The sequence below is a fragment of the Primulina eburnea genome, chromosome 1 (genome assembly GCF_022965805.1).
Source record: "Primulina eburnea isolate SZY01 chromosome 1, ASM2296580v1, whole genome shotgun sequence".
In the NCBI taxonomy this organism is placed as follows: Eukaryota; Viridiplantae; Streptophyta; class Magnoliopsida; order Lamiales; family Gesneriaceae; genus Primulina; species Primulina eburnea.
Window position 1 is genome coordinate 56,161,710 of NC_133101.1, and position 27,924 is coordinate 56,189,633.

At 40.6% G+C, this 27,924-nt stretch overlaps 1 long non-coding RNA gene across 1 annotated transcript; it reads right to left on the reverse strand.

The window, feature by feature from the left end:
- Window positions 1-467: 467 nt before the first annotated feature.
- LOC140812778 (uncharacterized) lies at window positions 468-27,693 on the reverse strand. Its single transcript, XR_012113748.1, has 4 exons — window positions 27,485-27,693; window positions 27,289-27,391; window positions 798-821; window positions 468-600 (listed from the first exon to the last, which is right to left on the reverse strand). It is a non-coding gene; the product is annotated as an uncharacterized lncRNA (long non-coding RNA).
- Window positions 27,694-27,924: the final 231 nt, after the last annotated feature.

Sequence of the window (27,924 nt, forward strand, 5' to 3'; positions counted from 1 at the left end):
CATTCTAGTCACAAAATTCGTGATCAGATTTGCCATTTAGCAAAGAATTGGGACAACATTTATATTCTGGTAGATTAGGAATCTAGGGATATGATAAAACTGAAATAGAACATCTATCCCGAACTGCAACGTCACTTACCTCTTACTTCAAATAAATAATACTAGAAATTTTTTTCTTCCCATTATCTTCATAAAGACCGAAACAGACCAAAACATAAATATACATTTTTAAAAAATTCGGAATTTACGAGAAAAATCCATAAATTGTCAAATCATAAAAGCATATGTCAATCATACGAAATCCAGCGTCTAAATTTTTTTTGAAAAACGAAACACAAATCTTTCTTTAAAATAATCCTCAAATATTAATCAAAACTTTGATTATCATAATATTGTGGAAAACATAAAGTCTTTGGGAGTGTACTGTCATGCCCGATGTACTCAAGCGTCCAAGCCTCCCTCAACAAATCATAAACACGATCCATTTAACACAGAATGACAATTAAACATAATTTATGTTTTACCGTCGTATGTTACCGAACTGTAACATACCTAAACCGACTCTAAAATCACAACAAGCTCAACTTTAATCTCCTCGACCTAACAATGATAAAAATAGGTCGAATAATTCACAATTCGCCAATAAAACTAAATTAATCCACTTATTGATTTTAATTATCAAAACTTAATTCTCAAATCAATTTCAACAATTCTGAAATTTTAACTAAATAACCGTAATTCTCCAAAATAATCACACGATTAACTCGATACTAATTCACAAACTCCTTGATTTACACCTTAAAGCTCTCCAACGGTCGAACCTACAATATAAACCCAATATATACGTCAATATAATGCATTAAAATCGACAAAGCGAAACTAAATCGAAGCGAGTAAAATTACACTTCGGGGCAGCCTACTTATGCACCGAAGAATTGGATCCAAAATTATAAAGGTCGAAGTATAAACTAGTCGCTAGCGGTCCAATGTTGCTACTCGCCGGAAAAGACGTCGGAAAACACTATTCACGACCAAAAACCGAACTAAAAACTAGCTGGAAAACGCAGGAACATCAAGGTAAGATTTAAGCTTCGAATCCTTGCTCAATATACTCCAAAGAACCAAGAAAAACCAAACAATAGCTCACCTAAAAATCGAACAAGAAACTCGAACAGGACCAGTCCCGAAACAGGGCTCGATTGGGGCTGAAACGAGCATCAAAAGTGGCGATTCATGGTTCAAAACGAAGCTACTGAAGTAAGGATGCAAACCCCTCAAACCGTTTGAGATTTGGACGCCGGATGGAGGAGTTATCGTGATTTTCCCGCAGTCGATACACAAGTGACGGGCATGGAGTTTGGGGGAATGCTTCTTTCTTCTTTTATCTTTACTTCCTTCTCTCTCATCAAGGTAAATGTGTATATGTATATGTATATTAGTTACTAAAAAATAGTAACACATGCCCAATAAAATCCCGGTCTGTAATTATTTTGCTCTCGTGTGCTATTTAAACTCTATATATATTTTATATCGTTTTCTAAAATACATATTTTTAACACACCTACAAAATTATTTGGCATAAATAATTATTTTAATTTACAACTCAATAATTATTCTAATTATGCCAAAATTACCGGATAATTAATTACAGGGTCTTACACTTCTCCACCCCTTACAACAAATTTCGTCCTCGAAATTCTTGTTTATACACATACATCTTAACACAATACGAAACCAACAATACAATATTAAGAATCAAACAGATATGGATAAGACGCTCTCATCTTCTCTTCTGTTTCCCATATTGATTCTTCTACACCATGCCTCGACCACTGAACACGTATAAGTGGTATAACTTTATGGCGTAAAACTTTATCTTTACGATCCGAGATACAAACATGATACTCAGTATACGATAGAGACAGATCAAGTTCAACCTCATCAGGCTGAATCACATGAGATGGATCGGGCTCATACTTACGCAACATAGAAACGTGGAAAATATCGTGGATGTCAGACAAAGACTGGGGCAAAACCAAACGATAAGCGCAAGTCCCAATACGCTCAACAATCTCGTAGGGGCCAACGAAATGAGGTGACAACTTACCTCTCATACCAAAACGAACAACACCTCTAAACGGAGAGATCCTCAGAAATACAAAATCTCCAACTTGAAATTCTAAATGTGAGGCCCAATAACTTTGGCCCAGCCCATTTCCATTTAAATAAATTACCCAAACCCATTTGAGAAATCAGAAATAAGATCGCTCAATCCAGAAACTTTTCCCCCAACCTTGCTCGTCGTTCCTTTCTTCTGCAGCAAGCGTGCATCGTTCCCATCGGCAAGAAATTCAGTGCAGCATCTTAACAATCTTCTTCCTCCTTTCTATTAGAGTATTTCCTACCTTGAATCGGAAGGTTTCAAGCTCGATCGGCCCTGTTTCCAGCAGCTGTGCGTGAGCTTCGATTCGGATTTAGGTAAGGTTTTGAATTTGATTCTTGGTTGTTTTTGGTGGATTAGTTTGTATAAGTGAAGTCTTGAGCTTTTTCCCTAATTTTCCAGCTAGGTTTCTGGCGTGAACAGTGTTTCCGGCGACTTTTCCGGCGAGCCATCTTCGCGAGTTCACCATTGTGTGTTTAAGCTTCGTTTCTTGAGGTTGTATCGTTGGACGAGTTTCATTCGATAGCCTTTAAGAATTTTACCGTGGTATTGTAAGTTGTAATTTGAGGTACGCTCAAACCTATATCATTATGACGGTTATATTGGCGTGTACGAATATTCGGTGAATGTTGTTTGCTATGATGTGCATTGAATGTTTATATTGTTGCATTCATGCATAAATTGTATTGGCATAACATATTGAGCCTTGACTCCTTTGACGGCTATTTATGTTGATTCTGTTGAGATATATTGAGTCATCAGAGGGACGAGTGGATTAGGATTAGCCACATTCCCAGATGACAGCTAGGGACGAGCGACTTAGCTACTCGCATTCCCGATGCTACGTTCATGGACGAGCGACGATTTGATGCTGCATTCCTGGCACGGGTGGCCACTGTTACTGTTGATGATGCTATTCGTTTGGACTCCATTTGGTATCCATTATTCCGTTGTTACCATTCATGCATCACATAGCATTGCATTTACTTGATATTATTACATGTCTTTTATTTACGTCATGATTTTACTGGTTTGTCGTACTGGGGTCCGACCCCTGTTTTCTTTTGATGTTGTGGTTGTTTTTGATGCCATAACAGGTCACTCCAGGGGTTTTGACGCATCTGGTGGAGCGTCAGCGAGTGGAACCCAGTAGTCAGTCGGTTTGTGTCAGAGTTCCCAGATATTTATATATTATACTGGTTTGATACATTTGCCAGGGAGATGCCCTGTGTAGCTGTATGGTGATGTCTTTATGTGGTTTGGATTTTATTTGTGGTTTGTTGTGTCTAGTCCTGGCCAGTGCGGCTGTAGGATGTTTGTGTGGTTGATTGTGAACTTGATGTTATTTTCGAGCGTATATTACTGTTGTTGTGTTTTGAAATTTTTGGATGTCCTACTTACGGGGAGGTCATGCCGAAATTAATGTAGGCCCAAATGAACGTTTTAAAGTCGTTTTCGCTGTTTATACTAATTAATCCTTGTTGTTTGGTAATTAAATATTAACTAAGTGCACGGGCCCTGACAGTTTTGGTATCAGAGCGTAACTGGGATACGCTCGAAATAGAGTCTAGGACACTCGAGTTTAGGCACAAATAAAATGATTGTGCATGTGTTTGATTATTTGCTCTTACTTGTTTATATGTTTTGAATTAATTGTATCTGCCTGATTAGAGCGTATTAGTTTAAGTTCATGCTCTTATACTCAGCCGATTATTTTGTTTCTGCCGGTGGATTAAATACCTGTGTCTTGTAGATGGCACCTGGTCGGAAGAGTAGAAAAGGAAAGGAAGTTGTTCAGGAGTCTGAAGCTCCAAATGTTAGAGGACTTAACGAGACTGATTGGGGAAGACGAGGTCGTCGTCCTCGTGGTGAAACACGAAATGTAAATGTTGAGCGTGAAGTGGACCAGTTGACGAGAGAAATCGGGTGAAAGAGTTACTTGGGATGTGTTTTGCGCTCAGTTTGCTCGAGAGTATTCACCGCCTTCATACTATTCGGCCAAGGAAGCTGAGTTCAATAGATTGACTCAAGGTAATATGACTGTTGTGGAGTATGCCTCTCAATTCTCAGCGCTTCTTGCCTATGTTCCTCATGTTGCTAGCAGTGATCGGAACAAGCTATCGCATTTTATGCAAGGATTAAATCGAACCATTTGCACTTTGGTAGTAGCTGGAGCACCTATTAATTATGCCGATGCCGTTGAGAAAGCCAAGAATGTGGAGGCGAGTCTACTTTTGGCAGAACCACAGTCAGTTCATTCAGGTTTTCCTCAGAGTTTGGGAGGCAATGTGCCGATGCCAGTGGGGGCACCACTATACCCATCTTTATTGCCGTATCAGCCTTCGCAGCCTTATCAGCAACCAAAACAGAAAAACTTTAAGGCCAAAGGAAAACAGTTCAAGAAACAGACTCGTAGCAGTTCTTCTAGTTCCGGCAGTCAGCGTGGAAGCTCAGTTGGGTCCCCAGCTGGAGTATTTTGTGATCGTTGTGGTGGTAAGCATTTCAGTACTCAGTGCACGGGAGTTCAAGGATCTTGTAATATCTGTGGGCAAGTTGGATATTATGCTATAGTATGTCCGAATGCAGCAAGACAACAATTTCAGCAACCTCAGTTTGGCCAAGATTTTAGAGGACAAGCAACTAGGCCTTTTGCTCCGACTCAGTCTTTTCAGCAGTCTAGCTATCCTCAGCCTAGAGGTTCTGCACAGCAGCGTTTCCCAGGGCCACAGCAGGCTCGATTTCATGCTTTAACCCAGGATCAAGTTAAAGATGCACCGGGCGGAGTTATAGCAGGTATCTGCCTTATTTTTAATCATCCTGCGCGCATACTGATAGACACAGGAGCATCTCATTCATTTGTATCTGCTATATTTGTTGATGAGCATGAGATTGCTATTACTCCGTTGGTAGATACTGTGTCAGTCTCTACTCCTGCCGGTGTATGTTTGATGTCTCACGAGATAATTCTGAATTGTGTGGTTAGATTTGATGATAATATTATGATTACTAATCTCATCAAGCTAGATATGTCTGACTTCGACTGTATTCTGGGAATGGATACTCTGTCTAATTATCGAGCTACCGTTGATTGTTTCCATGGAGTCGTCAGATTTAGACCGTATTATGGCAGTAAATGGAATTTTTACGGTAGTGATTCGCAATCACGTATTCCATTAGTGTCAGCAATGGAAATGTTCAGACTTTTGTCAACAGGGCATGAAGGATTCATGATCTATGCAGTCGACGCGACTCAGGGAAAAAGATTGGACGTTTCAGATATTCCTGTTGTCAAGGAATTCCCTGATGTATTTCCCGATGAAATTCCTGGATTTCCACCCAAGAGGGAAATCGATTTTAGCATTGAGTTGGTGTCCGGGACTAATCCTATTTCGAGAGCACCATACCGTTTGGCTCCAGCGGAATTGAAAGAACTGAAAGAGCAATTACAGGACTTACTGGAAAAAGGCTATATTAGACCAAGCATGTCACCATGGGGAGCTCTGGTATTGTTTGTCAAGAAGAAAGACGTAACGATGAGAATGTGTATTGATTACAGGCAGTTGAACAAAGCTACTGTGAAGAATAAATATCCTCTGCCGCGTATCGATGACTTGTTTGATCAGTTGCAAGGTATGTCAGTTTATTCAAAGATTGATCTTCGTTCTGGCTACCATCAGCTCCGAGTTCGAGAGGAAGATGTGCCGATGACAGCATTTCGAACGCGTTATGGGCATTATGAATTTCTAGTTTTGCCTTTTGGATTGACTAATGCTCCTGCAGTTTTTATGGATTTGATGAATCGTGTTTTTCGAGAATTTATAGACAGATTTGTTATTGTCTTCATAGATGACATTCTGATTTATTCGAAAACAAAGAAGGAGCATCGAGAACATTTAAGGTTAGTTCTCCAGACACTCAGAGCAGCGCAATTGTATGCAAAATTTTCTAAATGTGAATTCTGGCTGGACAGAGTAGTATTTCTGGGTCATGTTATATCAGCTCAAGGAGTATCAGTGGATCCTAGTAAAGTGGAAGCTGTTATCAATTGGCCAACACCGACGAATATTTCCGATATTCGCAGTTTCTTGGGATTGGCAGGATATTATAGGCATTTCATTGAAGGATTTTCTATTATAGCAAGGCCTATGACGCAATTAACGCAAAAAGATCGACGTTTTGTGTGGACTGATGAATGTGAGTCAAGTTTTCAGACTTTGAAAGAAAAGATGACAACAGCTCCAGTGCTAGCTTTACCATCAGGCTCAGGTGGATATGTTGTTTGTTCAGATGCATCTCTAAATGGACTTGGATGTGTTCTAGTGCAAAATGGGCGAGTGATTGCATATGCTTCTCGTCAGTTGAAGCCGCATGAGACCCGATATCCAGTGCATGATTTAGAGTTGGCTGCCATTGTGTTTGCATTGAAGTTATGGCGTCATTATCTGTACAGTGAGCAGTTTGTGATTTATTCGGATCACAAGAGTCTTAAATATCTTTTCTCACAACCTGACTTGAATATGAGACAACGTCGATGGATGGAATTGCTTAAAGACTTTGATTGTGAGATTCAGTATCAACCAGGTCGATTGAATCTTGTTGCAGATGCTCTCAGCAGGAAAGTTCAGAATGCTATGCTGACATCTTTGACTATCTCTAAAGTTCACGAACACTTGGGAACTTCAGGATGGACTTATCAGATCAGTGGAGACTACTTTATAGTGTCATCTATTCAAGTCGAGCATCAGATTTTGTCCAGAATCAAAGCAGCACAGAAGACCGATCCGCATATTCATAGATTGAAAGAATTGTCTCGAGCAGGTCAGAAGAAAAGTTTAGTGTTGCCTCAGATGGTAGTTGATCGAGCAAAACTTGCACAGTGAATAGTCCCAAAATTTGTTTTATAAATGAAAGCTCGATTTAAAATATCGCAAGTGCACGATAGTCAAGTTATAATAAACGTAAGTGAATACGAGTATCGATCCACGAGGACTGCGTTACAATATCTTTATTTTCAAGTAAATTTCTTCAGCAACGATAGATTGAGTTGGTGATTAAACTAAAGTGAATTCAATAATTGAAATAATTAAAGTGCAAGAACAAATAATCAAGAAATCAATGATTAAATTGGATGAAAATCAAATGAGAGACGAATTTGTTGAGAATTATCAGTTCACCTACCATTCGTGTTTAAACAATTATACTCGACTTTTACTCGTGCCTTCGACGGAATTCCCTAGACTAATCAATATACTCTGTCGAGCTATATTAATACTAATCATAAACATGCAGTAATCAAGTATCCTCAATTATTTAACAGTTCACGATTGCATTACGTTCTATGGAACCCGCTAGCTTTCATCCGGGTGAATTATCACTATCGACACGTATCCAATTCCGTATATCTACTAAAATTGTAAATCCGTGGTCTATACTATTCGATCCTATTGTCAATTATTCTATCGAAATCATCAACAACATGAAATAATCAAAGGAAGTTAGCTAGACTCCAATTGAAATAAGAGAGCACAAAAGCATAAACAAATCACTCATAAAAACGTCGCTAAATAATGTTCAACAACGAGTACGGGGTAGGATCCCCTCAAGTCCCAACAAATCTAGAGTTTAGCCACTAAAATTCATGCTAGAAATCAACAACAATCTAAGAAATAAAAACTGAATAATTAAAATACTAAGGTTGACGATGGATGACGGCCACGACGCTTGGAAATCTCGATGTCTTCGAAATCTCTTTGCTCCTAGCCTTCCTCCCAAGAAAAGTGATGGAAAAATATGGTGTCCCACTGAAAAAACGGCGCCCAATCTCGTGTATTAGGTTAGGTGTAGAATAGAGTCCACAAAACTTGGAAACAAATCTTCTTTGATCTCGTCGCTCGCTAGGGCGACCACATTTTACCGCTGGGGCGAGTGGTTCTCGAATTAAAATCCTTGGCCATGTCTCTGGTCTCGCTGGGGCGGTCACTTTTGACAGCCCGAGCGAGAGGTTCGCGCAAATGCTCCTCGGCTGGATTAAAATTCTCGCTGGGGCGGTCACTTTTGACCGCCCTAGCGAGACACTCGCACATCAACTACTCGATCAACTTAAAATGCTCGCTGGGGCGGACACTTTTGACCGCCCTAGCGAGATCTCTTCGCTGCTGTGCCAAATAAAATCCCACTTTTCGGTCCAATTCCTACAAAACAACCACAAAATACACGAGATCAGCCATATGCTAAATAATGATAGAAAAATGCTAAATTAAACTAAAACAAACTAATATGATGCATGAATGCGACTCGAAAACAACACTAAAAACACGTAAAAACGAGTCCTATCAACCCCCTCATACTAACCTTTTGCTCGCCCTCGAGTAAAATAGGTTAAAGCACGAGATTCTAACAAACTCAACAAACACAAAAAGAAAACTCAACCAAGAAAAAAAAAACACGAGTAAATGTCAATGGTGAGTTAACAACGTTTATGTTCATGCCTCAGTTTACTTTCCCATAACCAATCAAGTCAAATCGCAACCGAATACTCATTCTCATCTACACATAAATTTCGACACTAATTTGAACGTGTGTGTGTGTCATGATGGGTCTAGTCATTCGCACTTCAAATAGATCAATTATCAAATCATGCGAGTCACTCAATTAACACTTCAATACAAGTCTCACTAGCATGCATCCCCATGTCCATTCATCACTAGCTACAAATTGAACTTTATTCAGCTTTTAAGCATAGATAAGGGTGTCGAAAAGAAGGAAAATAAGCTCAAGTGGCTAAAAGTTGGGAGTACACCGATCATTTTCATTGTGCAATCGTCAAGACTTTTCGTCTGACTTTCCTCGTCTCCTTACATCTCCAACTTTTAGCCGAGGAATAGAATTTCATTCCTTTTATTTCGGCTCCCCCTCACCTTACATCTCCTTCTTTTTTTCTTTCTTTTTCTGTTTTTTTTTTAATTGCACAATTTTCACACATGTACTCCCTAGGCTAAGAATATAATACTTTGGATCACAGCTGGTTAGGAGTATGACATTGTAATTCAGTGCAATGGAAAAGAGGTAAATGTAAAGTTCAAGGCAAATCAAATTTTTTCATTCAAGGTCCCAACTAGCGACTTATTTTCACGAGTTTACATGCCAAATCAACTCATAAATGGTGCCTTTCAAGTTAGCCACACAAAACTTTCAAATTTCACCATTATTCCTACAACGTTCTAGTCCCCACACATGTGTGCTCAAAAGGTTCAAATTTTGTACCGAAATTCATGTTTTAACAATCAAGAGTATCATTCACGACGTGACCCAATCAACACTTTTGTAAACTATCAATTCAAATCATCATTGGCTCATAAACGATGTCTTCTCACCATAAACGACACCCAACAAAAGAAACCAACATAAACGACACCAAACAACAGAAATGCAACGAAACTAAACCACTTAACTAAACAATCAAAACAATAACCAATTGACTAAACAACCAAAACAATCTACCCACCCCCTCATACTAGAGTTGTGCCATGCCCTCATAGCACAAAACGAAACAAAGACTAAAAACATAAAAACGAATGAATGCAAATGCAATGACAAAACAAACAAAATAAAAATAAAAAGAAAGGGGAAACAGTGAACTCCCCTGATCAGAACTCCTCATCCTCGTCATGCTCAGGTGGCGGGACTCCCTCGTCAGCTGGTGGCGGCATAGGATAATGGTACTGGAACTGGAAGGGTGGCGGGTATGCGGGTGGTGGTGGCAGGCCGGATGTGTCGATGCCCAAATGCGTTGAGATCCCCTGTACCAAGTACTCGACGTTCTGAATATGAGCTTGATTGACGGCCTGATACTCAGTCTGGTAAGTGGCCCAAGCGCCCAATTCGTTGATGCGATCACGCATGGCACGGCGGCGTGTCTGCGGAGGAGGCAGTGCATGTCCTAAAGCCGGAGGTGGTTGAGCTGCGCCCCCATACTCGAAAAATACATCCTCAGGCAGCTCTGCCTGCCTCTTCTCCCTCTTGGATCGATAAAGAGCGTCATCAATAGCTCTCATCGGTGGTAGCCACTCATCATCATCGGCAAATATCACCCCCGCTCGGGCACATAACTCAGTCACGATCGTCGGAAAATAAAACGCCAAATTGCTGCTGTGTATGCACATGTTGAGCTGTCCAAAGATGAGTCTGCCCACATCAATCGCCATCCCAGTCTGGATGGCATACAGAACAACCGCCCGCTCACGCTGGACATCACTCGTATGCCCGACCGGCATTAATCTCTTAGATAGAAACGCATACCACATTGCCGCGTCCACTCTCAAAAATTTTTCAAGAAAAACCGTATACGTCCCTGGCTGTTTCCACGTGGTGCCCGGATAGCAGAGCGTGCGAATAATTAAATCATAGTCCGGGTTGAGCACCCACGCCTGAAACTCAGAGTCATCGACCGACGGTAAACCCAGCAAGTCATTGATAGTTCTCGAATCATACGGGACTAGACGCCCCCGCACAGATGCCTTAGGCTCACTCCGCTCCGGAGCATTTGCATAGAATTCACGCACAACCGGAATCACCGCGGCATTCGGTTGTGCTAAGAAATTACTCCACCCTCGTCCTTCTACTAAGACTTCCGGAAAATCACTAATAACAGATGTAGTAAACCCTCGCTTAGGGATTGGTTTTCTATGTAGTTTAGCATGCTCAAACTGCTCCCGAGCTTTCTCATTAACAAAATTAGACGGAGTCGAACGAGAACTAGAGGCACCGTGAGTTACCTTAGACCGTTTAGGTGCCATGTCGAGATGGGAGTGCAAAGAGTCTGAAGTCGCCGGAAAAGCTCGCCGGAAAAGCTCGCCGGAATCCTTGGAAGATGACCGGAGTAGAAGAAATTGTAGTGTAAACGCGTCCCGGTGGAGTGTAGCAACCAAGATCGAGTCTTTTCCTGAAAATATCACAAAACAAGAAGATTTGAGCTTCAAAGACGGAGGAGGCGCCGAAAATCGAGAAGGGAGGCGAGGGTTTGCGAGTGGGAAAGAAAAAAACGCGACGCAGCTTTTTAAATATGCGCGACTCGCTAGGGCGGTCAAAAGTGTCCGCCCTAGCGAGTGGTTTTCGGTGACAGACTGTTTGAAAAATATGAGGGCGCGCTGGGGCGGTCAAAAGTGACCGCCCTAGCGAGAAGTGTTCGCCAGGAAAACCAATTTTTTTTTTTTTTTTAAAAAAAATTCACTCGCTAGGGCGGTCAAAAGTGACCGCCCGAGCGAGGCTTTCTCGGTGGCTATGTTTTTGAAAAAAACGACGTCTCGCTGGGGCGGTCGGTTTTGACCGCCCTAGCGAGATACTCTCGAAAAAATAAATAAAAACAATGAATGCCATGCCATGCAACTACCTAAATGCAAATGATACGATGAAGGAATAAAGGAAAAAGAATAAAAAGGAGAAGAAGCAGTTCTCAATTTATAGTCTAGAGCTCGACTTTTCACCCGTGTCCTCAACGACTGTCATGGAGCCGAGTGACTCCAATTTGTGGCTCAATTGTGCCACCAATATAGTGCTTTAATCTTTGGGCGTTCACAGTAAACGTCCCTTCCTTGCCATCATGCAACACCACTGCACCTGATGGGAACACCTCGGCTATGATGAATGGTCCTGACCATCTGGACTTCAGCTTGCCCGGAAAAAGTCGCAAGCGAGAATTGTATAACAGCACCGCCTCACCCACTTTGAACTCCCTTCTTACAATGTGTTTATCATGGGCTCGTTTGGTGCGTTCCTTGTAAGATAGTGCAAGATCATACGTTTTTCCTCGAAACTCGTCTAACTGATTCAACTGCAGCAACCGTTTTTCACCTGCAAGAGCAAAATCAAAGTTTAGTGCATTGGTCGCCCAGTATGCTCTATGCTCTAATTCTACGGGTAGATGACATGCTTTACCAAAAAGTAACCTATATGGTGTAGTGCCTATAGGTGTTTTAAAAGCAGTACGATAAGCCCACAAAGCATCATCTAACCGAATGGACCAGTCTTTTCTATTCACATTCACTGTCTTCTCTAGAATCCTCTTAATCTCTCGATTTGACACTTCAACTTGTCCACTAGTTTGGGGATGGTATGGAGTGGAAACTTTGTGGGTGACACCATATTTGCCCAATAGTTTATCAAAAATTTTATTGCAAAAGTGGGTGCCACCATCACTTATGATTGCACGTGGTGTACCAAATCGATTAAAAATGTGTTTCTTCAAAAATTTTAACACCACTTGTGCATCATTCGTGGCACAAGCCTCTGCCTCCACCCATTTCGACACATACTCCACTGTCACCAAAATAAATTTCTTTGCAAAAGAAGCAGGAAAAGGACCCATAAAATCAATCCCCCACACATCAAATATTTCACACTCAATAATATTATTCAAAGGCATCTCATGACGGTTAGAAATATTACCTGTGCGTTGGCATCTATCACAATTGAGAACATACAAACGAGCATCCTTAAAAAGAGTTGGCCAATAGAAGCCACATTCAAGTACCTTAGATGCCGTCCGTATGGGTCCAAAGTGACCACCTACCTCACGGTCATGGCAGTGGTTCAGAATTTGACTGGTTTCCTCCTCCGCTACACATCTCCTTATCATGGCATCTGCACAGATCTTAAACAAAAATGGTTCCTCCCAAAAATAATATTTCACGTCAGAAAAGAATTTCTTTCTTTGGTGAAACGATAAATTTGGGGGAGGTGTGCCAGTGACAAGAAAATTTGCAACATTGGCATACCAAGGGCACACATTCACCTCAAACAATTGCTCATCAGGGAACCAGTCATCTATATCAGTATCAACGCCATTAATTCTAACATCCTCAAGCCTAGACAGATGATCAGCAACCACATTTTCTACACCTTTTTTATCTCGAATCTCGAGATCAAATTCTTGCAATAGTAAAATCCACCTAATTAACCTAGGTTTCGCATCTTTCTTAGCAAGCAAGTATTTTAGGGCAGAATGATCTGTATACACAATCACTTTAGACAGAACAAGGTATGAATGAAATTTCTCAAAAGCAAATACTATAGCAAGTAATTCCTTTTCAGTAGTAGCGTAATTCAATTGAGCATCATTTAAGGTCTTACTTGCATAATAGATGGTATGAAATACCTTGTTCTTCCTTTGACCTAGCACCGCACCAACAGCTGTATCACTAGCATCGCACATCACCTCAAACGGTAACTCCCAATCAGGGGCAGTCAGAACAGGTGCTGTCACCAAGCTCTCCTTGAGTATTTCGAATGCCTGCAGACAAGTAGAATCAAACTTAAACTCAACATCTTTCATCAACAAAGAGGATAAAGGCTTAGCAATTTTAGAAAAATCCTTAATAAAACGCCTATAAAAACCCGCATGGCCTAGGAAACTTCTGATTCCCTTTATCGATGCAGGTGGTGGTAGATTTTTGATTACTTCCACCTTGGCCTTGTCTACCTCGATTCCATTCTCCGACACCTTGTGTCCTAACACAATCCCCTCTTGCACCATGAAATGACACTTCTCCCAATTTAACACCAAATTGCTTTCTTCACATCTAATAAGCACCAAGTTTAAATTCTCTAAACATTCATTAAATGAAGAGCCAAAAATGGAGAAATCATCCATAAAAACTTCAAGAAAATTCTCAATCATGTCATGAAAGATAGCGGTCATGCATCTTTGAAATGTAGCAGGTGCATTGCATAGACCAAAGGGCATACGTCTAAACGCAAAAGTACCATAAGGGCAAGTGAAAGTAGTTTTCTCTTGGTCCTCGGGTGCAATTGTGATTTGATTGTATCCCGAATATCCATCCAAAAAACAGTAAAATTCATGACCGGCTAATCGTTCAATCATTTGATCAATAAATGGCAACGGAAAGTGATCTTTACGGGTTGCATCATTTAATTTCCTATAATCCATGCACACACGCCAACCCGTAACAGTTCTAGTGGGAATCAACTCATTTTTTTCATTGGTAATAACAGTAATCCCACCCTTTTTCGGCACACATTGTACAGGACTTACCCACGCACTATCAGAGATAGGATAGATAATACCTGCATCCAGAAGTTTGATCGTTTCAGCTTTTACTACCTCTTGCATCTTTGGATTGAGTCTCCTTTGAGGTTGTGCTAGGGGTGAGTATTTATCCTCCATCAGAATTTTGTGCATGCAGATCGAAGGACTTATCCCCTTGATGTCCGCAACTTTCCAAGCGAATGCTCCTCTATGCTCCTTAAGGACTCCTAAGAGCTTACTCTCCATATCATCTGTCAAAGAAGAGGAAATAATAACAGGCAGTTTATTATTTTCTCCTAGATATACGTACTTGAGATGTGGAGGTAGTGGTTTGAGCTCCAAAGTAGGTGGCTCCTCTAGGCTCGACTTTTGAGGCATTAAATCTTTTCTGTCTCCCAATTCCTCTAGTCGAAGCCTCACTTGCTTTCTCCAAGGTGGAATGGCATTCAAGTGAGCTACCATCTCCATCTTTTCCTCGTCTAACTCGTCTTCCTGCTTTTCCGTAGTGAGAGTGGCCTCCAATGGCTCTTGCAATCCATCCTGCACAAAATCACAAACGAGAGAATCTAAGACATCAACACGAAAACAACTATCATTGTGCATTGTGTGCTTGAGAGTATTAAAGACATCAAAAATAATTTCTTCTTCTCCAACTCTCAGTCTCAATTTTCCCTCGTCAACATCAATCAGTGCTTTCCCTGTAGCCAGAAATGGTCTCCCTAGGATTAAAGGCATCTCTAAATCTTCCTCCATGTCAAGTACTACAAAATCTGCAGGAAAAATAAACTTATCCACTTTCACCAAGACATCTTCGATAATCCCACGTGGATACTTGACAGATCTGTCAGCCAGCTGCAATGACATCTTAGTTGGCTTGGGTTCACCCAATCCCAGTCTCCTAAACACAGAATAGGGCATCAAATTAATACTCGCACCAAGATCACATAGAGCTTTATGAAAATTAATATCACCAATAATGCAAGGTATAGAGAAACTCCCTGGATCTTTTTGCTTTGGAGGCATCTTGTTTTGAACTAAAGCGGAGCAATTTTCAGTCAAGTTCACAGTCATATGATCTTCTAGCTTCCGCTTATTCGCCAAAATATCTTTCAAGAATTTTGCATAACTTGGCATATTCAATAAAGCATCAGCAAACGGAATGTTAATATGCAGTTTTTTGAATATCTCAAGAAATTTACCAAATTGTGCATCTATCTTAGCTTTTTTCATTGCTGCAGGAAAATGTGGGGGGATAACAATTTTATTCGGTGCAATAGGTGTAAATGTAGAGTTAGAAGACTTACCTCCTTGATGTTCCACCTCATCCTCACCTTGCTTGTTTTTTTTCTCATTAGACTCAAGTGTTTTTCCACTGCGCAATTCCACCGCCTTCACATGTTCCTTCGGGTTAGTTTCCGTGTTGCTTGGCAAAGCTCCTTGCTCCCTGTTAGCAATCAACTTAGCCAATTGCCCAATTTGAGTCTCTAACCCCTTTATGGATGCATCCTGGTTCTGAAATCTCGTCTCCGTCGCAGAAATGAATTTAGTCATCATTTGCTCTAAATTAGATTTCTCCTCCCGAGGCGGTTCTTGCTTGAACCCTTGGTGCATCCCATATGGTGGAACTCTTTGCTGGCGATTCTGGTTGTTTTGACCTCCCCATGAAAAGTTTGGGTGATTCCTCCATCCCGGATTATATGTGTTTGAATACGGGTCATTTCTTGGACGGTTCTGGAATACCACTTGTTTTACCGGTGCTCCTTCAGGCACATAGAATGGATTTCCGTCTTGGCAATCCTGCACGTCATGCTCACCTCCACACTTATCACAGAAAATCTCTTGCAGACGCATAGCCGATCCACTCGCACTCATCCCATCAATCTTTCTGTTCAAAGCCTCTAACTGTGCTGACACCGCAGACAAATCAGTAACTTGATTAACTCCAGCACCTCGTCTCTGCCTATCAGACTGAGGCTGATAGCTACTAGCAGCCATCTCCTCTAATAACTCATATCCTTCCTCAGCCGTCTTTCTCAGTAAGTTACCACAGGCAGCAGCATCTATCATAGTACGGTTAGAAGTAAGCAGACCGTAGTAGAAAGTTTGAACAACTAACCCAAGAGGTAGCTCGTGGTGGGGACATCTCCTCAACAAGTCCTTATAGCGCTCCCATGCCTCGTAAAGTGACTCTAGCTCATATTGAGCAAAAGTAGTAATGTCGGCTCTCAGCTTCATAGTCTTCGACGGAGGAAAGTACTTGATCAGGAATGCCTTCGCCATATCCTCCCATGTAGTGATAGACCCTACAGGCAAACAGTTTAACCACGCTTTAGCTTTATCTCTTAGTGAAAATGGAAATAAACGCAAACGAACAGCATCATCAGACACAGCATTAAACTTAAAAGTATCGCAAATTTCAAGAAAATCAGCTATATGAGAATTAGGGTCGTCAAGTGCACTTCCCCCAAATTGAACAGTGTTTTGAATCATCTGAATGATAGCTGGCTTGATCTCAAACTGGTTAGCTCGGATGACTGGTCTCACGATGCTTGGACGTGCTCCATCAAGAGACGGTTGTGCATAATCCAACATTGGAATGCGACGTGGTATCTCAACTTGTCTATTGTCACGCTGTTCCTCTCCACGTTCTTGCTCGTGTCTTTCCATCTGTTCTTTGAGTCTTTGTTGCTGTCTTCGCCTGCGGAAAGTTCTTTCGATTTCAGGGTCAAATTCAAGCTTCACGTCAAGTGATCTTGGCATGCACCACAAGAAAAATCTGCAACACAATGAGAGTATCAAATAATAATGAAATAAATAATACTAAAGAATTTAAATGAAAAATAAAAATTGTGAATTAACAGTCCCCGGCAACGGCGCCAAAAACTTGATCGAGCAAAACTTGCACAGTGAATAGTCCCAAAATTTGTTTTATAAATGAAAGCTCGATTTAAAATATCGCAAGTGCACGATAGTCAAGTTATAATAAACGTAAGTGAATACGAGTATCGATCCACGAGGACTGCGTTACAATATCTTTATTTTCAAGTAAATTTCTTCAGCAACGATAGATTGAGTTGGTGATTAAACTAAAGTGAATTCAATAACTGAAATAATTAAAGTGCAAGAACAAATAATCAAGAAATCAATGATTAAATTGGATGAAAATCAAATGAGAGACGAATTTGTTGGGAATTATCAGTTCACCTACCACTCGTGTTTAAACAATTATACTCGACTTTTACTCGTGCCTTCGACGGAATTCCCTAGACTAATCAATATACTCTGTCGAGCTATATTAATACTAATCATAAACATGCAGTAATCAAGTATCCTCAATTATTTAACAGTTCACGATTGCATTACGTTCTATGGAACCCGCTAGCTTTCATCCGGGTGAATTATCACTATCGACACGTATCCAATTCCGTATATCTACTAAAATTGTAAATCCGTTGTCTATACTATTCGATCCTATTGTCAATTATTCTATCGAAATCATCAACAACATGAAATAATCAAAGGAAGTTAGCTAGACTCCAATTGAAATAAGAGAGCACAAAAGCATAAACAAATCACTCATAAAAACGTCGCTAAATAATGTTCAACAACGAGTACGGGGTAGGATCCCCTCAAATCCCAACAAATCTAGAGTTTAGCCACTAAAATTCATGCTAGAAATCAACAACAATCTAAGAAATAAAAACTGAATAATTAAAATACTAAGGTTGACGATGGATGACGGCCACGACGCTTGGAAATCTCGATGTCTTCGAAATCTCTTTGCTCCTAGCCTTCCTCCCAAGAAAAGTGATGGAAAAATATGGTGTCCCACTGAAAAAACGGCGCCCAATCTCGTGTATTAGGTTAGGTGTAGAATAGAGTCCACAAAACTTGGAAACAAATCTTCTTTGATCTCGTCGCTCGCTAGGGCGACCACCTTTTACCGCTGGAGCGAGAGGTTCGCGCAAATGCTCCTCGGCTGGATTAAAATTCTCGCTGGGGCGGTCACTTTTGACCGCCCTAGCGAGACACTCGCGCATCAACTACTCGATCAACTTAAAATGCTCGCTGGGGCGGACACTTTTGACCGCCCTAGCGAGATCTCTTCGCTGCTGTGCCAAATAAAATCCCACTTTTCGGTCCAATTCCTACAAAACAACCACAAAATACACGAGATCAGCCATATGATAAATAATGATAGAAAAATGCTAAATTAAACTAAAACAAACTAATATGATGCATGAATGCGACTCGAAAACAACACTAAAAACACGTAAAAACGAGTCCTATCAGTAGTCTGCGCTTTAATGGTAGACTTGTGGTTCCAAATTTGATAGATCTGAAAGAAGCTATACTAAAGGAAGCACATTGTAGTCGGCACAGTATTCACCCAGGAATTCGAAAAATGTATCATACCTTGAGAGCTCATTATTGGTGGGAAGGTATGAAGAAAGATATTTCTCATTTTGTGGCTAAATGTTTAACGTGTCAACAAGTTAAAGCCGAGAGAATGAGACCTGGTGGAATGTTACATAGTCTTGAAGTGCCATAGTGGAACTGGGAGCACATTGCTATGGATTTTGTGACTCATTTGCCTCGTTCTAACCGGGGTTGTGATGCGATTTGGGTGGTTGTTGATAGATTATCTAAATCAGCTCATTTTATTCCGTATGATCGTACTTGCACTTATTTGAAAATGGCGAAACTGTACATTGATCATATAGTGAGATTGCATGGTGTGCCAGTAACCATAGTATCTGATCGTGATCCAAGGTTTGCTTCGAAGCTTTGGGTTCAAAGTTGGCTATGAGCACTGCCTATCACCCGCAGACAGATGGTCAGTCAGAAAGAACCATCCAGACTCTAGAAGATATGTTACGAGCAGCAGTGATGGATTTCAAAGGTGGTTGGCAAGAATCATTGTCTTTGGTTGAATTCTCTTACAATAATAGTTTCCAGGCAACGATCGGTATGGCACCATTTGAAGCTTTGTATGGAAGAAAGTGCAGATCGCCGATATGTTGGGAAGATGTAGGAGAAAGACAGATGTCAAAACCAGAATTTATTCAAGAAATGAAAGATAAAGTTGAATTGATCAGGAAAAGGATGAAATCAGCCCAGGATCGTCAAGCCAGTTATGCCAATAAAAGGCGTAGACCTTTAGAGTTCCTAGTGGGTGATTATGTTTTCTTGAAAGTATCACCGTTCTACTATGAGATTTGGACATAAAGGGAAATTAGCTCCGCGTTATATTGGTCCGTATATGATCGTTGAGAGGATTGGCACATTGGCTTATCGTTTGGATTTGCTGCAGAGTTTGTCTTTGATACATAATGTGTTTCATGTATCTATGTTGCGGAAGTATGAGCCAGATCCGTCTCATATCTTGAATGTCGAGGATGTGGAGTTAGACAATTCCCTTAGCTATGTTGAACATCCAGTGCAGATTTTGGACCGCAAAGAAAGACAACTCAGAAGCAAGACGATTCCACTAGTTTTGGTGCAATGGAGTAGGCATGGAAGAGAAGAATCTACATGCGAATTAGAGGCAAAGATGCGACAAGAATGGCCTCATTTGTTTGAGAATGTAATGAATTATGCGATGTATTCTGAATTTCCTATGTATTATCAGATGTAATGTTGTGGATATCAGTGTTGTGTTTGTTAGATTTCGAGGACGAAATCTTTTATTAGTGGGGGAGAATGTGAGGCCCAATAACTTTGGCCCAGCCCATTTCCATTTAAATAAATTACCCAAACCCATTTGAGAAATCAGAAATAAGATCGCTCAATCCAGAAACTTTTCCCCCAACCCTGCTCGTCGTTCCTTTCTTCTGCAGCAAGCGTGCATCGTTCCCATCGGCAAGAAATTCAGTGCAGCAACTTAGCAATCTTCTTCCTCCTTTCTATTAGAGTATTTCCTATCTTGAATCGGAAGGTTTCAAGCTCGATCGGCCCTGTTTCCAGCAGCTGTGCGTGAGCTTCGATTCGGATTTAGGTAAGGTTTTGAATTTGATTCTTGGTTGTTTTTGGTGGATTAGTTTGTATAAGTGAAGTCTTGAGCTTTTTCCCTAATTTTCCAGCTAGGTTTCTGGCGTGAACAGTGTTTCCGGCGACTTTTCCGGCGAGCCATCTTCGCGAGTTCACCATTGTGTGTTTAAGCTTCATTTCTTGAGGTTGTATCGTTGGACGAGTTTCATTCGATAGCCTTTAAGAATTTTACCGTGGTATTGTAAGTTGTAATTTGAGGTACGCTCAAACCTATATCATTATGACGGTTATATTGGCGTGTACGAATATTCGGTGAATGTTGTTTGCTATGATGTGCATTGAATGTTTATATTGTTGCATTCATGCATAAATTGTATTGGCATAACATATTGAGCCTTGACTCCTTTGACGGCTATTTATGTTGATTCTGTTGAGATATATTGAGTCATCAGAGGGACGAGTGGATTAGGATTAGCCACATTCCCAGATGACAGCTAGGGACGAGCGACTTAGCTACTCGCATTCCCGATGCTACGTTCATGGACGAGCGGCGATTTGATGCTGCATTCCTGGCACGGGTGGCCACTGTTACTGTTGATGATGCTATTCGTTTGGACTCCATTTGGTATCCATTATTCCGTTGTTACCATTCATGCATCACATAGCATTGCATTTACTTGATATTATTACATGTCTTTTATTTACGTCATGATTTTACTGGTTTGTCGTACTGGGGTCCGACCCCTGTTTTCTTTTGATATTGTGGTTGTTTTTGATGCCATAACAGGTCACTCCAGGGGTTTTGACGCATCTGGTGGAGCGTCAGCGAGTGGAACCCAGTAGTCAGTCGGTTTGTGTCAGAGTTCCCAGATATTTATATATTATACTGGTTTGATACATTTGCCAGGGAGATGCCCTGTGTAGCTGTATGGTGATGTCTTTATGTGGTTTGGATTTTATTTGTGGTTTGTTGTGTCTAGTCCTGGCCAGTGCGGCTGTAGGATGTTTGTGTGGTTGATTGTGAACTTGATGTTATTTTCGAGCGTATATTACTATTGTTGTGTTTTGAAATTTTTGGATGTCCTACTTACGGGGAGGTCATGCCGAAATTTCTGTAGGCCCAAATGAACGTTTTAAAGTCGTTTTCGCTGTTTATACTAATTAATCCTTGTTGTTTGATAATTAAATATTAACTAAGTGCACGGGCCCTGACACTAAAGGTCGACGACGTCTGTTAGCATAACTAGCTTGCCGATCTTGGGCAGCTTTCATTCTCTGACGAATCAAATGGACTTTATCATGTATTTCCTGAACAATAGCAGGTCCAGTCAACTGCTTCTCACCAAATTCATCCCAACAAAGAGGTGATCGACACCGTCTGCAGTACAAAGCTTCAAAAGGAGCCATACCCGTAGTCACCTGGAAACTGTTGTTATATGAAAAGTCTACCAGTGTTAAAGCTTCCTGCCAACTGTCTTTAAAATCCATGACTACAGCTCGAAATAGATCCTCGAGTGTCTGGATTGTACGCTCTGTCTGACCATCTGTCTGAGGATGGTACGCAGTACTCATCGCAAGTCGTGTACCCATTTCTTTTTGGAAACTAGTCCAAAACTTTGATGTGAATCTAGGGTCACGATCTGAGACTATTGCAACTGGAACTCCATGAAGTCTCACAACATTTTCAATATACAGACGAGTCATTTTCTTGTACGAATACGTCCTCTCATACGGAAAAAAATGTGCCGATTTAGATAACCTATCGACAATCACCCAAATGGCATCGAAATGGCGAGAAGTACGTGGCAAATGCGTGACAAAATCCATAGCCACGTGCTCCCAGTTCCACTGAGGAACCTCAAGGCTATGCAGTAATCCTCCCGGTCTCATTCTTTCCGCTTTGACTTGCTGACAGATCATACAACGAGACACAAACTCAGCCACATCCTTTTTCATATTCTTCCACCAAAACTGAGGCCGTAGAATATGATACATTTTCCTGCCTCCTGGGTGGATACTATATCGAGTACAATGAGCTTCTTTAAGGACTGCCGTACGCAATTCAGGAATATCGGGGACAACCAATTTATCATTCAACCGAAGAGAATCATCTGAGTGAATTGAGAAACCAGATTGGTGTCCTTGAGATACTAACTCATAAGATTTCAGAACTCAATCATCAGTTTTCTGAGCTGACTTTACCATCTGAATCAACTCTGGCTCAACAGAAATCTGAGATACACAAACAACATTACCTTGGATTTGAAAATCCAATCTAGAAGTGCAAATATCCTCTCGTAACTTAGAAACATGAATCGAGGATAAATTAATATCAACAACCTTACGACTCAAAGCATCGGCAATGACATTCACTTTTCCCGGATGATACTGGATCTCACAATCATAATCTTTCAAAAGACCCATCCAACGTCTTTGTCTCATATTTAGATTTGACTGAGAGAACAAATACTTCAAGTTTTTGTGATCAGAATAGATTACAAATTGCTCCCCAAACAAATAATGTCTCCAAATCTTGAGAGCAAAAACGATCGTAGCCAATTCCAAGTCATGAACATGATACTTAGACTCATGCGATTTCAACTTACGAGAACCATAGGCCACTACTCTGCCATGCTACATCAGAACACAACCTAGACCTCGATTAGACGCGTCGGTACAAAAAACAAATCCTCCAGAACCACTTGGAATGGTAAGAACTGGTGCAGAAGTCAATCTCTTCTTCAACTCGACAAAACTTGACTCACATTCATCAGACCAAATGAATCTCTGATTTTTCTGAGTCAGTTGAGTGATAGGTCTAGCAATCTTTGAGAAATTTTCAATGAATCTCCGGTAATAACCAGCTAAACCTATGAAACTACGAATCTCTGGCACATTGGTAGGTCGTGCCCAGTTCAGAACTGCTTCCACTTTACTTGGATCGACAGAAATACCATGTTGAGATATGACATGGCCCAGAAACACAACTCTATCTAATCAAAACTCACAGTTGGATAGCTTTGCGTACAACCGCTTCTTTTGAAGAATTCGAAGAACTATCCTCAAGTGTTTGACATGCTCTTCCTCGGACTTGGAATAAACAAGAATATCATCGATAAATACAATCACAAAACGATCGAGATATTTACGAAATACTTGATTCATCAAGTCTATGAACACAGCAGGAGCATTGGTCAAACCAAAAGGCATAACCAAAAATTCAAAGTGTCTGTATCTCGTGCGAAAAGCTGTTTTCGGCACATCTTCTTGTCTAACTCGCACTTGATGGTACCCAGAACGGAGATCAATCTTAGAGTACACCGAAGTACCTTGCAACTGATCAAATAAGTCATCAATCTCAGGGAGTGGATATTTATTCTTGACAGTGGACTTATTCAGTTGTCGATAATCAATACACATTCGCATCGTACCATCTTTCTTCTTGACAAATAGAATCGGTGCACCATACAGTGAAAAACTCGGACGAATATAACCTTCACTCAACAAATCCTGTAATTGTTCTTTCAGTTCTTTCAGCTCAACATGGGCTAAACGATATGTTGCTCGAGATATGGGTTTAGTTCCTGACATTAATTCAATACTGAGCTCAACTTCTCTTTCTGGTGGAAAACCAGGAATCTCTTCTGGAAACACATCAGGAAACTCACAGACTATAGGAATATCAGAAATATGTCGCTCATCTTGCGATATATCAACAGCATAAACAAGAAAACCTTCATGACCAGAATCTAACAATCGATTCATCTCAATGGCAGAAACTAGAGGAATCTTGGCTTGAGAACCACGGCCATAGAAATTCCATTTAGGAGCAAAGTTAGGCCTGAAACGAACTATTCCTCGATAACAGTCAACAATGGCACGATTTGTAGTCAAAACATCCATACCAATGATACAATCAAAGTCATGCATAGGTAGAACTATGAGATTCAGATATAGAACATTTTCATCGTGAAACAAAACCGCATTGAACACCACATTATCAGCGATAATCATTTTGCCCATCGGAGTAGCAACATATAGATTGGAATTCATACTAGTGGTGCGAAGATCATGCGAAACAACGAATGCATGAGAAACAAAGGAATGAGATGCTCCAGTATTAAAAAATACTCGTGCTATAAAACCACATAGAGTACAGTTACCAGTAATGACAGTACCTGGAGCTGCCTGAGCCTCATCCTCAGTCAAGGCAAATACATGAACAGATGACTGATTCTGTTGACCACCTTGCCCTCTGCTCTGATGCGAAGGGCGACTAGGCTGATGGGAAGACTGAGATGCTGCTGGTATTCTATTACTTTGAGCTCCACTACCTGCCTGGGCTGATTTCCCCGTCTTACTAGGACAGACCCTAGCAAAATGACCCGGCCGACCACAAACATTACAAACCCCTTGAACTCCAACACACTGATTACTGGAATGCTTGCCTCCACAATGATAACAGTAAGGTCCACTATAGCGATATCAATCACGGTTCCCTGAACTCGAAGAACTAGAACCGTGCTTCTTAAATTGCTTCCCATGTGGACGAAGAGATACAGAACCAGATTGATTGAACTATTGTCTTCCCGAATGATGATGTTGGGTAGAAACTCGATTGCCACTCCTCTTAAGACTAGCTTATGCCCTTTTTGCTATTTTCACTGCTTCAAGATAATTCAGTGGCTTACCGGTAGAAACAAAAGATGCAGATGATCGTTCAGTCCTTCAATAAAACTTTCGACGACAGCAACTTGACTCGCAGCGACATGAGGAGCATATCTCAGCATAGCATAAAAAGAATCTGCATACTCGGCAACTGAAATATCGCCTTGTTTCAGGTTATGAAACTCCGAAGCCTTAGAACTGTAAAATGATCGAGGACAATAACTCTCCTTAAACTTCAGCTTGAATATATCCCACGAAGGAACAATCTTCTGAGAATCTAAAGTCATCAATGTAGTAGACCACCACATTTTAGCATGATCTTTCAACTGACAGCTAATCTCAATTGACACTCTGGAGGATACTCAATAAAATCAAACAATTCCTCAATTTCAGAAATCCATAACTCAGCTTTCTCAGCTCCCTCCGAACCACTGAATCAAGGAGGATGCATAGAATAGAAACGCGCAACTAACTCATCCATCCTAAGCTGGTCTAGATGATCAGCAGCTTGCTCAACAAAAGTATCATCAACAACACGGACACGAGGTCTACCACGTCCACGACCTCGAGCTCGAGCTAAAGGAATCTCATCAACAAGAATTTCTCCACCTCCCTCCATTCTATACAATAAAACATCAAAACCATTAGAATGGAAGCAAACAAATCATATAATCACATAAGCATTTTATCAATTATCATACACAGTCGCAACAACCATTTTAATGCCAAGACTCGAGTGTCCTAGAATCTAGTTCGAGCGTATCCCAGTTTACGCTCTGATACCAAGATGTGAGGCCCATTTACTCTAATGACAATTAATGATCAAACAATAATAGTTTGACTTAAAGCTGCAGCGGAAAAATGTTTAAAATACTTTAAAACGGACCTCTGGGCCTAGAAAAATTCGGCATGACCTCCCCGTAAGTAGGACATCCCGAAAACTCAAACAACAGTTTATATCAAAATATACTCCAACTAGAGTCAATAAAACAAAAACCGAAGTTAAAAAAACCTATAGCCGCACTGGCCAGGACTAAGCAGAAATTAAAACTTACCCAATACTCACCAGATCATAAATATCACAGAGTCGACTCAGAACATCACAAAACAACCAAATACTACTCAGCTACACGGGGCATCTCCCCGACAAATAAACTACAATACAAGACTGAAACAACTCAAGACATACATACAGACTAACTGGGAGACTCCACTGAACAAAACCAAGCAATCCAACCTCAATCCCCAGCTCCACTGGCGGAACCTCGGCCTGATGCTGCAAAACGACCCGAGAGATCTATCATGGTGCCCAATAGCAACCACAGCAGCCCCCCTCCCCCCCTCCCCAGTAAACAACTGAGGTTAGGATTCTGGTATGAAACAGTTCAACAATAACATAAATCAAGCATAATCATATAATAAAATGTAATATGCAATGCATGAAAGGCTCAACGAATAATCGGGATAACAGGAGCCAACAAACGTTACGATAACAACTGGAATAATGATCGAGTAACAACACACGGGAGCTACATCGTCATGCAGCTAAACCGCCCTGCCAAGTATGCGAGGTATGCCAAGCTGTGCTAAATAACACCCCTGACTCGGCCTCCTTACAGCTGATACGCTATAACAGGATGACACAACCAAAACTAACTAGATGACACAATCCCAGCGCTCACCTCAAAATGCTGCACTAACCACGAGATTGTTCAATCACATCTACGGTCTCATGTGTATAGTCCTATCAGCCACACAATTATCCCGAGATAAACAACAGTGCCAGAAAACAACGGATATCAACAATGACTAACAAGAACGATATGGCTCAACATGAATGTTATAACAGTATGCCCTATGCTAAATGCCAATAATATATCACAATAATAAACATATATCACAACGAAGGTATTTAACAATTTACAACAGTCAAAAAATCATAAACACGATCCACGTAACACAGAATGACAATTAAACATAATTTATGTTTTACCGTCGTATGTTACCGAACTGTAACATACCTAAACCGACTCTAAAATCACAACAAGCTCAACTTTAATATCCTCGACCTAACAATGATAAAAATAGGTCGAATAATTCACAATTCGCCAATAAAACTAAATTAATCCACTATTGATTTTTAATTATCAAAACTTAATTCCCAAATCAATTTCAACAATTCTGAAATTTCAACTAAATAATGTAATTCTCCAAAATAATCACACGATTAACTCGATACTAATTCACAAACTCTTCGATTTATACCTCAAAGCTCTCCAACGGTCGAAAATATAATACAAACCCAATATATACGTCAATATAATGCATTAAAATCGACAAAGCGAAATTAAATTGAAGCAATAAAATTACACTTCGGGGCAGCCTACTTATGCACCGAAAAATATGGAATTGGATCCAAAATTACCAAGATCGAAGTATAAACTAGTCGCTAGCGGTCTAATGTTGCTACTCGCCGGAAAAGACGTCGGAAAACACTATTCACGACCAAAAACCGAATTGAAAACTAGCTGGAAAACGCAGGAACAGCAAGGTAAGATTTAAGCTTCAAATCCTTGCTCAATATACTCCAAAGAACCAAGAAAAACCAAACAATAGCTCACCTAAAAATCGAACAAGAAACTCGGACAGGAGCAGTCCCGAAACAGGGTTCGATTGGGGCTGAAACGAGCATCAAAAGTGGTGATTCATGGTTCAAAACGAAGCTACTGAAGTAAGGAAGCAAACCCCTCAAACCGTTTGTGATGTGGACACCGGACGGAGGAGTTATCGCGATTTTCCCGCAGCCGCTACACAAGTGACAGGAATGGAGTTTGGGGGAAAGCTTCTTTCTTCTTTTATCTTTACTTCCTTCTCTCTCATCAAGGTAAATGGTGTATATGTATATGTATATTAGTTACTAAAAAAATAGTAACACATGCCCAATAAAATCCCGATCTGTAATTATTTTGCTCTCGTGTGTTATTTAAACTATCTATGTATTTTATATCGTTAAATTCTCCGATATTCTAAAATACATATTTTTAACACACCTACAAAATTA